Source organism: Lynx canadensis, chromosome B2 (genome assembly GCF_007474595.2).
Source record: "Lynx canadensis isolate LIC74 chromosome B2, mLynCan4.pri.v2, whole genome shotgun sequence".
Taxonomy (NCBI): domain Eukaryota; kingdom Metazoa; phylum Chordata; class Mammalia; order Carnivora; family Felidae; genus Lynx; species Lynx canadensis.
Genome location: NC_044307.1, coordinates 25657055 through 25669408, shown reverse-complemented (window position 1 = coordinate 25669408; position 12354 = coordinate 25657055). Strand labels below are relative to the sequence as shown.

At 41.8% G+C, this 12354-nt stretch overlaps 1 protein-coding gene and 1 long non-coding RNA gene across 4 annotated transcripts in view; both read right to left on the bottom strand.

The window, feature by feature from the left end:
- MYLK4 (myosin light chain kinase family member 4) overlaps window positions 1-12354 on the bottom strand; it is an 88127-nt gene that overhangs the window by 66567 nt on the left and 9206 nt on the right. The gene's annotated exons all lie outside the window — the stretch shown is intronic.
- On the bottom strand, window positions 8994-10323 carry LOC115513662. Its single transcript, XR_003968781.1, has 3 exons — window positions 10283-10323; window positions 9664-9667; window positions 8994-9051 (listed from the first exon to the last, which is right to left on the bottom strand). It is a non-coding gene; the product is annotated as an uncharacterized LOC115513662 (long non-coding RNA).

Sequence of the window (12354 nt, the reverse complement as noted above, 5' to 3'; positions counted from 1 at the left end):
TGTGTTCCCTTGGCTGAGCCTAAGGAAGAGATGCCTTTTTCTTCTCTCATAAGTGAGGTCACATGACCAAGATGTCAGCTCAAGGGGCACATAGAAGAATGTTCCTGCAAATCTACTGCCCTAGAGGGAACACTTGTTAAAATTTTGCACACAGGTACTTTTCCAGCTTGGAGTGACTGCCTGTTTGAGGAGAATTGCCCAGCATAGGGGTAGAAAGAAGGAGAAAACATGGATAGGAGGCAAGTCTCAAAAACCCAGTTTTGCTTAGTTGCAACATTGAATAAAGGACTCCAAATAGCCACAGGAGCAAGTCCTTATGTGGTTAAAGGCTCTGGCGTTTGCTTAAGAGCCTAATTTTCAGTCCACATTCTCTTACTCAGCACTTTTAATCAAAATAATCAGTCCAGTGTCTGAGGAGGAGCAGGGAATGAATAGGGCAGTGTAAGAATCCCTTGTTGCTAATGAAATATTTAAAAATCCAGGACAGGGATGGCCTGTACTATTTAAGACAGAGGAGACTCTTACCATGCCCCTCCATACCCTGTTTTTTTTATTTGCAAGAGGAAAAAAATAGAATTTATGCACCTTAAAAAAATATGAAGTGAAAAATTATCCATTAGCACAGCAAAGACCTATTTCCAGGAAACAGGTTTTAAAAGAAAATTCTTGACGTCCTGAGGTTAAAACCAGGAGGTGTCATGACTTTGAAAGTGAACGATGAAAGAGCCACTGTGTCCAGGTGCAGTGCAGGCTTGCCTCGTTTCATCTGTTAAGGGAGGCTGGTTAAATCCCTGGTTGTGGTCCAAAAATATCCTGGCAGTTAGCATCTTACATTAAAATTTATAAACCACGAAAGACCTTTTCTTAAAGAAAAGTTAATTCAGACTGGATAGCCTGGAAAAAAAAAGCATTTAAAAGGGGTAGTCATCAGAAGTGGTTATATGGAAAACTAGAGGTAAGTAATGCTTTTTACTCCTCTAAAACATACTAAAAATATAGCAATAGTAATTTCAGAAGGAAGGGAAATGGCACCAAGTATAATTTCATTTCTAAGAAGTCCCAGGAATGAGCCCTGGAACTGCCAGAATTAACTTTTAGGGGTGACAAAATAATGGTAGGGATATTAGCAGGAAATCAGACTTGTCAAATGGATGGAAACAGGCTACCCTCTGGTATCTCCACTCAAGCCAGCTAAGAGGTTCTACTCTAAGATCTTGGTTAGGCAGGTCTGGAAGGGCACTCAGCCTTTCCCCTCCAACTCTTTCTGCTATGCCTCCTTCTTTAATTCACCTTTATTGACCACCTCCTGTGTGCTGCCCTGCTCTATGTATGCTTGCTTATCCTACAGGTGCAAACTGAAAAGCACCACACGCTCAAAGAGACCTTCATGAATTACCTACAGATTAGGTAAAATCCCCCATCTGTGCTTCTCTCCACCCTCAGCACTCTTTTTAATGGCCTGACTTCCCTGTGAGATTGTGGGAGTGGAGGGGAGACTTTCTTTTACTCACCATATAGCTACACTCTCCATCACCTGCCCAACACCCACCCATTGGGGTGCCCAGTGAAGACTGGCAAAATGAATAAACTCCAAGCTCTGTGATTCCAGTTTCATAGGCCTATTTTATCTGTTTTCATTCCAAAAGGACTTGGAGATTCAGCTACTGAGTTGGAGTTTTAAGGGGGATTGGTAAAGTAGAGAAAGTGACAGCAAGGGGAGGGTAATCATAACAATACATTGCCATGACATGGTCCCTTCCACGTGGTAGTGAGCTTGTCAACAGGGAATCTGACCCATGGCCTGTGGGTGACTCCATCTCTGCACAAACCCAAGTGAGGGGAGAGAAAGCCCTAAACAACAGCCCCCTGCAGGTTCATCCAGCAAGAGGTCAGCCTAGACCAGCCTGCTGGCTCCACTTGGAGAATTACAGTCCCCAAGCACCATGCATGGATTTCCCAATCTTGTTTTCTTCCTGATTCATATAATCAGACATTTCAACCCCAACTAAATGATCAGCTTCTACAGTAACAGTAACAACAACATTAACATTAGCTACCACTTAGTGAGTACTCACATATCAGGCATAGTGCTAAGTGTTTCATACACAGTCCCTACATATTCTGCATGGCAGCCAGCATGAGAGCAATATTATTAACCCCATATTTCAAATACCTACTCAGCAAGCTACAGGAATTGATAGAGGTCCAACAGCTAATCATGATGGGTACTGTAAATCCCATTTCTTTGGCCTCCTCTATAGATCCTAGCAGGTATCTGGGCACTTGGGAAGCATTTCATAAATCTTTTCCAGTTGGCCTGAGCAGAACGGTACATTTCCTTACATTTCTGGTGACAGTAGTTCCCACGTGGGCCCACACACAGCCAGAATCCATCTGAGCTGGACTCTGGTCTTGACAGAGTTTATTGGACAGCTCCACAGTGACCCTAGGAATGCTGTTCTGTGCCAGGCCATGTGGAGTGAACCCTGAAGCTGCTGGAGCTTTGGGAAGAGGTGGAATCAACATTCTGGGAGGTGGGTGGAACCTTTACTGCTAATGCCTTAAAACTGAAAATCTAGAGGGTTTTGCAGGAATGGCCAAAGGGACTGCACTGGTGCTTTATTTCTGCTGAGAGTGACCTCACACTGAAGAAGGTTTGAGCTTCACTCCACCTGACCTTGGCTGTTCCTCCCAAACATTCTTTCACATGCAACCTTCCTTGACCCTCTGTCCCCAACTGCTCTCTTGATCTATTTGTGGATATGTTTAGGGCTAATAACCCTGGGGTTGAATTTCATTCAGTGTCTCAAGTACATTCAAAGAAGGCTTGCTTTATTATAATTATTTAGACAGGGACAGGTCCCTCTACCAGCTTGCACATCATGCAAAACGATTCTCAATTCTTCTTTAAACCTTTTATTATATCTTTCTTCTTTTCACATTATTTTTAATCTGTTCATTTTATCCTGAATGAATCCTCTTTTGCTACCTTAACTACCTATTGCATCTTCTACCAAACTGTGAAGAAGCCAGACTTCTCTCTTCTCTCACTGGATATGAGAGAACCAAATTTTTAATCCTACAAAATATTTTTTATCTTAGTCTTGATGTGACTAATATAAAGACATAAGAGTTATGGTGGAATGGTAATACATATGTAAATTATATATATATTTTCCATGAATTCATAATCCCCAGAGACCAAGATACCTGAGAGACTTAACAAGCAACAGAGGGGTCAAGAAACTCAATAATATCAGCTGACATTTATGTAACATTGATTCAGAGCAAAAATCAACTGTATGTATAATTTCCAGCTTATTCTATAGAAATGGAAACTCAAGTGGTCACAACACTAACTTAAGAGGTAGGGATGATGAGTACTCAAGCTAGATATTTCTTTTTTTTATTTCATCTTTAGATAGAGTGAGCATGAGTTGGGGGGAGGGGCAGAAGAAGAGAGAGAGAGAATCTTAAACAGGCTCCACACTCAGCATGGAGCCCAATACAGGGCTCAATCCCACAACCCTGGGATCATGATCAAAGCCAAAATCAAGAGTCAGATGCTCAACCCACTGAGCCACCCAGGCATCTCTAGATATTTCAAAGTTTAGTATCTTTTTATGGTCTAACCAACCCACAGCAATGACACAACATCACCTTCTTTGTTGCCACTTGGCATTTCCTGATATAAACAAATTTAGGAATTAAAGAAGGGAAGTGAGCTGGATATTAATCAAATGGCTTCCCTAGAACAGTGCTAACCACACTTCTTACAAGAATCCCCTGGAGGGTTATTAGAAACACAGATTCCCAAGCTCCACTCATGGAGATTCTGGCCCAATAGTTTTAGGGGGGCTAGGCATCTGTCCATTCACCAAGAATCCTAGGTGATTCCCATCTTCAAAAGAGTTAGAGAAATGCTGCCTTCAAACAGTGGTTGTCATCCCAGATAAACAAATATCAGAGAGTTACATAACATGCTCAGAGTCAAGGTCACTTATCTAACATGAATGGCAAAGCCCAGATGGACCGACAAACTCCAGATACCAATGACCTTTTCACTTGACCCTGAGAGCTTCTGAACCGTAAGCTATCCTAAAACTGGCAACAGCAGAAGGGGATGGATCCAGTCACTCCACACCACACGTGCTCATGGTTACGTGCTAGAAAGCACCTGCAGAAGTAACTCAGTTATCAGATAGATTCTCACGGATTAGTCCTTTACTCAGCACATATGTGGCTTTCAATTATACTGCCTGCTGCTTTGCCGACAAGAGCAGACTAAGGAATTTCCATGACGCAGAGTCTCATCAGAGGGCTACAACCTCTCAAATGGGCAAGGAACTTGATGTCCACACCCGTCTCTGAGAGGACCAATGTGACCTTCACAGGGAAGGCAGACCATGCCTGGCACTTCACATGCTCTCTCACCCAGCTAATCTCACTGGACAGAGTGCAAGTTTTGTGTTTTGTCTGCCTGGGAAATCAAATGGAAAGAACTATTATTAGACATATTTATTTTATCAAGGAAAATATGCTCTTAAGATGTTCAGGAAAGGATATTGCCTGGTTCCCAAGAAACAGCCGGAGAGACCCCTTGGAGGATACACACATATACACATGTGTCCTGAATAGATATGCATGTATGCATATGTAACATACATATCTGCTACCTAGGTAAACATATACTCATAAGTGCAATAGTAAATGTTTATTTCAGCAATTTTTTACAGTAAACTTTAATTAACCCTTCATTTTTCAATTGCAGGAGGTAACGAATATTCTAGTGCTTCTCAAACTTTGATGTGTATGTGCATGTGCATCCAGAGACCTTAGTAAAATGGAGATTCCTATTCAGTAGGTGCAAGTTGGCTCTAACAGTCTGCATCCTAACAAGTTCCCTGGAGATGCTGATGAGTCATGGATCACGTTTTAGGTAATAAGATTCTGGTTTGTGGTGAATGACTATCTTCATCAGACATAAAATAGCACAACTGTCAAAGGTTAGAATATATAAAATAAATGAAAACAATAAAAATAAAAACTATATTCACGGGCGCCTAGGTGGCTCAGTCGGTTAAGTCAGGTCATAATCTCACAGTTCGTGGGTTTGAGCCCTGAGTCCGGCTCTGTGCTGACAGTTCAGAGCATGGAGCCTGCTTTGGCTTCTGTGTCTCCCTCTCTCACTTCCCCTCCTCTATTCTTGCTCTGTCTCTCTCTGCCTCTCAAAAATAAATAAGCGTTAAAAAATATTTTTAATTTATTTTAAAAACTATATTCAAATTAACTTTTTTGGATAATTAATTCCAAAATGGGCTTCAGAATCTATGAAATGTCCCTTGGATATAATTATACACAATTTTCACCCAATTTTATTAGAACAATTTCAGAGTACAAGTTGATAGACACTTTCAACTTGAGAGAAAGAGGTGGCAGATAGCCTTCTTCTCCAGAAGGAGGCAGCAAGCACCAGAACTCCTGGTATTCTCTTATCTCAGACATTCTGATCTGTGGGTAATGAAGAATGCTGCAGTACATCAGATCATGCTGACCTCTCAAAATTGGTTCTGCCAGTCTAGAAATGATTAAAATTCCATTCAAACACATCCTCTTAGATCTTTTTGAGAAAATGTCCAACACCAATATTATTCCAAATATTCTGCAATTTGGAGGTTGACTCTACTCATTACTTTGTTTAAATATTTGAAATAAGGATATTAATAATTATCTTCACTTCTAAGGCTTAAAATATGAAATTGTTCCTAAAATGTGTTGGTAATAACTAGAGCACAAATGAAAATGGACGTGCATCACACAGTTGCTATGAAGGATACAAAGAAATCTAAGGAATGATCCCCACAGGCAAGGAGCCCCAGCTTTTTTACAAGCAGAGACCCAACCTATGAAATAATTATTGCCAGAAAAGACACCAAAAATATCCACACAAATGGCACAGGTTGTGATGTAGTCAGTGCATACTTGGTGGGGGTGGGGAGGAAGCAAGATGTCAGATAAGAATCAATTGTGGGAGGATTTGAATCTAACCTTGAAGGACACGAAGGATTTCAAAAGGCATAGAAGAGAAAGAATGAGGCAAGGTGTGGTGAAAATAAAGAAGTGGGAACAGATATTAAATATGGAGGCCACATCTCTGTGCCAGGCACCAAACCATTTGCTAACAGATTAGCTAATTTAATCCTCCCAATTATTCTGCAAGGTTGGCATTCCGACCCATTTTGATGAACCAAGGACAGAGATTCAGGTTAAATAACTACGGTCACACAGCTGGTAAGGGGTCCCACAGGGATTTGAATCGGGGCCTATTTGATACCAGAGTCAATAATGAATTGTCTCTAAACCAGTATTCCCCAAGGTACATCTTAGGGCACCCTAAAACATGAACGTGAGTCAGGAAACAGAAGAGTTCAGTGGTCAGATCAATTTTGAAAGCTCTTAGGATAAATTAGAATGCTAATGTTTCAGATATGACCTAACATTTATTGAATGCGTCCCATGTGCCTGGTTAAAATGGTTTTGTTGTTTTAACAAGGGACTGCTCAGAGCCTTTAATACTGTAGGTGCATCTGAGAATTTCCAACATTATGTGTTGGGGAATAATACTAATAAGCCCACAGAAGATGATATGATCATGCAAACACAGTATTAAAATAGAATGATTGGAAATAGATTGATAGGCTTCAATTAGAAGTCATTACCTTCTGGTGCACAAGATTAAGAGTTAGATATTGTTCCTGGTGACTTTCCATTCTTCCCTTTATCCCCTTTATCCCCCCAATAACTTCACTGTAATATACAGCTCTGTTCGTAAACTGTGTGGCCTTCTGAGCTTGGGACCAGGGATGGTCTCAGGGTTGAAGACTGGACAGGTGGAGAATGCAGCTTGTCCTGTGGTATCGGACAGCTAGGTAAGACAGTTATAGTCACTCACCATTTGAAGTATCAAGAGACAAGGGTGCTGGACAGCACACCAGTAGAGTCTCTCCTGCCCCTTTTGTCATAGGGGTGATAGTACTTGTTGTAATTTGAGAGTTTGTAAATCTTTGTAAATTGTATCTGTGTCAGGCTTGACGGAGTCACACATTGCCTGTCTCCTGTGGCATACTGAGTAATGTGTCCAATCAAATAAATGGGCTCTGTCTTCGCTCATGTCCTAGTAAGCCCATGTTACTAAATCCTTCTGTATGTCAAATACAGTTGACCCTAGAACAATGTGGGGTTGGGGCTGCTGATGCCCTGACAACTGAAAATCCACATATAACTTTTAACTCTACAAAAAATTAACTACCAATAGACTACAGTTGACCAGAAGCCTTACCAATAATATAAACAGCCAATTAACACATATTTTGTATATTATGTACTATATTCTTACAATAAAGTAAGCTAATTTAGTTTATGATTTTCCAACCTTACTATATGTTTGAGAGAATAATACTTCCAATGTATTCTCTCTCCCAGCTTCCACTGTGTTCATGAACCAACGCCTGACAATGGCTGACTGCAGCCACAAGACAGTTTCTTCTGATCATAGGATCAGAAGGATTAGCCTCAAGTGCTGTTAACGTCACTGCACTGCCGCAGTGACTTTTGCAACTTCTCTCCACTGGAGGCCACTGTTACATCACAGTTCCAGAAAAAAAGCCTGACTCATGCAAAAGAAAGTGGATCGTTTTTTATCCATCAAGTCTGACTGTGTTTGCATAAATAGAACAAGCAAAACAGTCATCAAATGTGAACTATATTTCAGATAATGTGAAGATAATACAAACTGCCCTTAGAAAATTCATCAGAGACCATTTGTTTTCAAATACTTCATGTTTAATTTTTTAAAAATTAATTCCAGTTAAATTTTCTACAAATATAATTTTCCTTTTCATATTATTGGGAAAGCTAACCCATCCACGGGATATCATGGTATATAGTTGCATAACTTTGGGCAAGTACCTGACGTCATTAAGCCTCAATTTACTTTTCTCTAAAACAGAGGTAACAATTATACTAAATCCATTGGGCCACTGAGATTTAACTGAGATGCTCTATGACAAGTGCTTAACACAGTGCCTGGGACACAATAAACATAACATAAATGGTAGCACTCATTATTATTATCCATACAGCCAAACAGGGTAGTGCCTATAAGCCTTAAATGAGTCCTTATTTATTTGTAAACAGCTTAGAACAGGGTCTGGCACACATGTAAGGGCCACTTTCATACTTGTTAAATAAAATAAGTAAGTAAATAAATAGACCCAAGTTAAAGTATAAATCCTAAATTGGCAAATGCAAACACAGCCTTAAGAATGGAGAAACTAGGGGCGCCTGGGTGGCTTGGTCTGTTAAGCATCCGGTTTCAACTCAGGTCATGATTTTGCAGTGCATGAGTTCAAGCCCCACATCGGGCTCTGTGCTGACAGCTCAGAGACTGGATCCTGCCTTGGATTCTGTGCCTCCCTCTATCTCTGCCTCTCCCCCACTCACACTCTCTCAAAAATAAATAGACATTTAAAAATATTTTTAAAAAGAATGGAGAAACTTACCTATGTTATCATATTAATTCAACATACCTATTCTAGAAGGTTGGGAAGAAAGTAAGACCTAACACAGGTCACCATTCATGTTTAAATTTCCAAATAGCTAGAGATTTCCAAGTGGTCTAAGGAAGATCCTAATATCTCTAATATGTGGAGTTCAGACTGAACAGAAAAGAGCCCTTTGCAACCTAAATGCATATCTTATGAATGATCTTGTTTCATCAGTTTCTGCCTCTTTTTGATACCATCAACCATCAGTAAGTGAAGCTATGTGTGTCTTTGAGTTTCAGGTATCTTCCCTCCAAACCAGAACCATATCCTGCAACGATTTGGGGACAGTCCCCACAGAATCAACAGGGTGTCTTCATGCAGTAGAAACTCAGTGATTCTTTTTTTTTTTAATTTTTTTAACGTTTATTTATTTTTGAGACAGAGAGAGACGGAGCATGAACGGGGAAGGGGCAGAGAGAGAGGGAGACACAGAATCGGAAGCAGGCTCCAGGCTCTGAGCCATCAGCCCAGAGCCCGACGCGGGGCTCGAACTCATGGACCGCGAGATCGTGACGTGAGCTGAAGTCGGACGCTTAACCAACTGAGCCACCCAGGCGCCCCTCAGCAATTCTTTATTGAGTAAAGTAAAACAGTATATACGCACGAAGATCTAAATGACTTTGATACAGGCTGATTAAATACATTTACATTCCTGTTTCATCAAGTACATTTTTAAGGAAGACTGGCTCTTTACAAAACAAAACAAAAAATTCAAGTGTCTGGTGGTGAAAAATGCTATGATTACTGGGACACTTTTGTGCCACTGCCTTATTTTGTGCTGAGGTGCTAGCATTTTTACCCACCACAGCCTTTTCATCATCAGTGCAAATGTCAATGCAGTGAAAAAGGCACAAATATTCAAGTTATTATGAAAATAGTTTTGAACTTGCAGACCTCTGAAAGAGTCTTAGGGACCCTAGGGAGGCCCAGGAATTTCACTTTGAGAACTGCTGGCCTAGTGGATGATGTTCCAGTGAAAGACAGTGCCAAACAGTGTAGACTCATCATGTGTTCCATCCCCTTGCTTCTCTTCCTTGGGCACCGTGGCTTCTAGGACCTTCCTTAGGGGACAGGCTGGAATGGGGGGATGAGCACTTTCTGAAGCCACACCTGAGACACTTTCTAAAGCCCTCTCCAGAGAACTGAAGGGACTTGAGTGATTCAGGGACATGCAAAGGCCTCTGGCAGAGTCTAGGAGACTCAGAAACTCCAAATAAAATATTCAGCTCTTATTTCCTCCTCTCTTCTTGTGTCTAAGGGAGCTCAAAATCCCTTTCAGAATCTGGAACCATCCTGTAGACCAAATATATGCTAGAGACAAAGATATCCAACCTGGAAGTGGGCCCCAAGAATGACAGATGCTCTGGAATTGAGAAGACAGCAATTCTTGCCAGAAGTTGCTTATTATGGCCCACATATAAGAACTCTGCAGTTAAAAATCCCAGTGGTATACCTGCAGGCTGGCACTCCAAAAACAGCAGAGCAAAACTCAACTTAGAATTGAATGGCTGGATGTGGGAAATACTATTATAACACTTGTATATTGCACAGAAGGTAGAGTCATTTCTTTTTTTTTTATTTTTTTTTACATTTATTTATTTTTGAGAGACAGAGTGAGACAGAGCACGAGCAGAGGAGGGGCAGAGAGAGGAGACACAGAATATGAAGTAAGCTACAGGCTCTGAACAAGCATTCAGCACAAAGCCCGATGTGGGGCTTGAACTCACAAACCATGAGATCATGACCTGAGCCGAAGTCGGATGCTTAACTGACTGAGCCACCCAGGCGCCCCAAAGTAGAGTCATTTCTTAAGGACACAAGAAAAAAAACACTTAGAAATTAACATCTTGTCTCTATAATTCATCTTGGTACTCACCCCTCACCCCAATTAGGTTCAGATAAGCCCTAAACCTTATATAAAGTGGAACAACAGGAAAAGTTTACAACCCTGTTCACTGCTTACACTTAGAATGCCCAATTCTAGAAGCTAGAGGTCTAGTAGACAAATCAGAGGTTGGGCTCACACACCACTCATTCTAGCTTGCTCACTGCCTTGTTTTAGAATTTCCTGACACCTGGCCACTGACAGGAGCATTAAACCTGCTCTGTCACAACCTGAATCTTCTTTATTATTATTCTTATTATTATTTTCACATTTATTCCTTTTTGAGAGACAGAGCATGAGCGGGAGTGGGGCAGAGAGAGGGAGACACAGAATCCAAAGCAGGCTCCAGGCTCTGAGCTGTCAGCACAAAGCCCGACATGGGGCTCAAACCCACGAACCCTGAAATCATGACCTGAGCCAAAGTCCAATGCTTGACTGAGCCACCCAGGTGCCCCACAACCTGAGTCTTCTAATTGGGCTCCTTGCTGCTCAGATTCCTGGCTCCTGAGCTGAAGCTTTGGGAGAATTGTTCATAGAGGGAGAGCCTGAGGCACTGGAAAATTAAGAAGCAGGATGCTCCTGCCTAGAAAGAGGTGGCGCCAAGACAAGATGCCAGCAGGCCTGGCTGATGGCCAGCCATCCTTCGAGGCAGGCCTGCAGGACTCGACACGCTGCCTTGCTCTGGGCCGGCTGACCCGGGTAGCTGCTGTGCTGTGTCCACGTTGGAAATGGCCAAGACGGAACCTTAGCAGCAACCATGCAAAGTGCTGCCCACCCTCTCTGAAAAAAAGCTGTCTCAAATAAAACAAAATGTGTAAAGAGCAGCATGGAAAACACAGTTGGAAGGTAATTCTGGTTTTAAGAAAGAATTGGCCCTCCACGTACTGAATCTTGGGCAAGTCCATTTTACCTCACTTAGACTTTGAGTCCCCCTTTCAAAGAAGGATTTGGATGAGCTGACTGCCAAGATCCCTTAAGAACTATGTTTCTAGGTCCCTAATCTTTGAGACACTGACTCCATACTAGAGCACAGGTCTGTAGTGTCCCATTCATTATGGAAATACCACAATAACCTGCACTCATTAGAACCCTCAAGTAGGCAGAGCCAGGATTGTGCTGGTATCCAAATGAGCACGAATCACGTCCACGCAATCAATGGACTAGCAAATCAGACACTTTTCCTGAAGTCAAAGTTGTAAGTGAGGTTGAAGCATTGTGTGGGATGTCCCCTGAGAACCAACAATCACCTACGTGCGTGCAACTGAAAGTGCTAGGATTTTAGTCACCCCATGTGACAGCTCTTGACCAGTGGGGATGGCCCAGTGCATCAATGCTCCCCACGCCCCAGTCCTACCAGTGGGCAGCTCTGAGGTCATCCAGCCCGTCAGTGGTCAGCTTGTCAATGTGAACTTTTTAGGTCTTCTTTCCTTATCTATTTCACACTCTCCAGGCCCCTACACTTAGTTGCTGAAGTCAATTCCAAAAATAAACCATCTATCTACATGCTCTTGTCTTAGCTCTGCTTTCTGATGGGATCTCAAGACTGACAATGTGGAGAACATGGGTCCAAGCACAGAAAAAATGCTACATAAACTTTACCTATTACCAATTCTCTGTGTATCCACTATCTAAAGGAAAGACTTTGGATTTCTCTTCTCTCCATGCTGTCCACTCATTACCAGTTTCCCTGGTCTTTGTTATTGTTACTGCATGCTGGGCAGAAAATGAGAAATAGAGTAGAAAGTACAAAGTGGCACAGGGCAAAGATGTGGAAATAGCTTCTTGAGTCCAGGTGTCCAGAGACTGACTTGGGATCATGTCATTGCTAGGGATTTGGGGTGATTTAAGGTTGTAAACTAACAA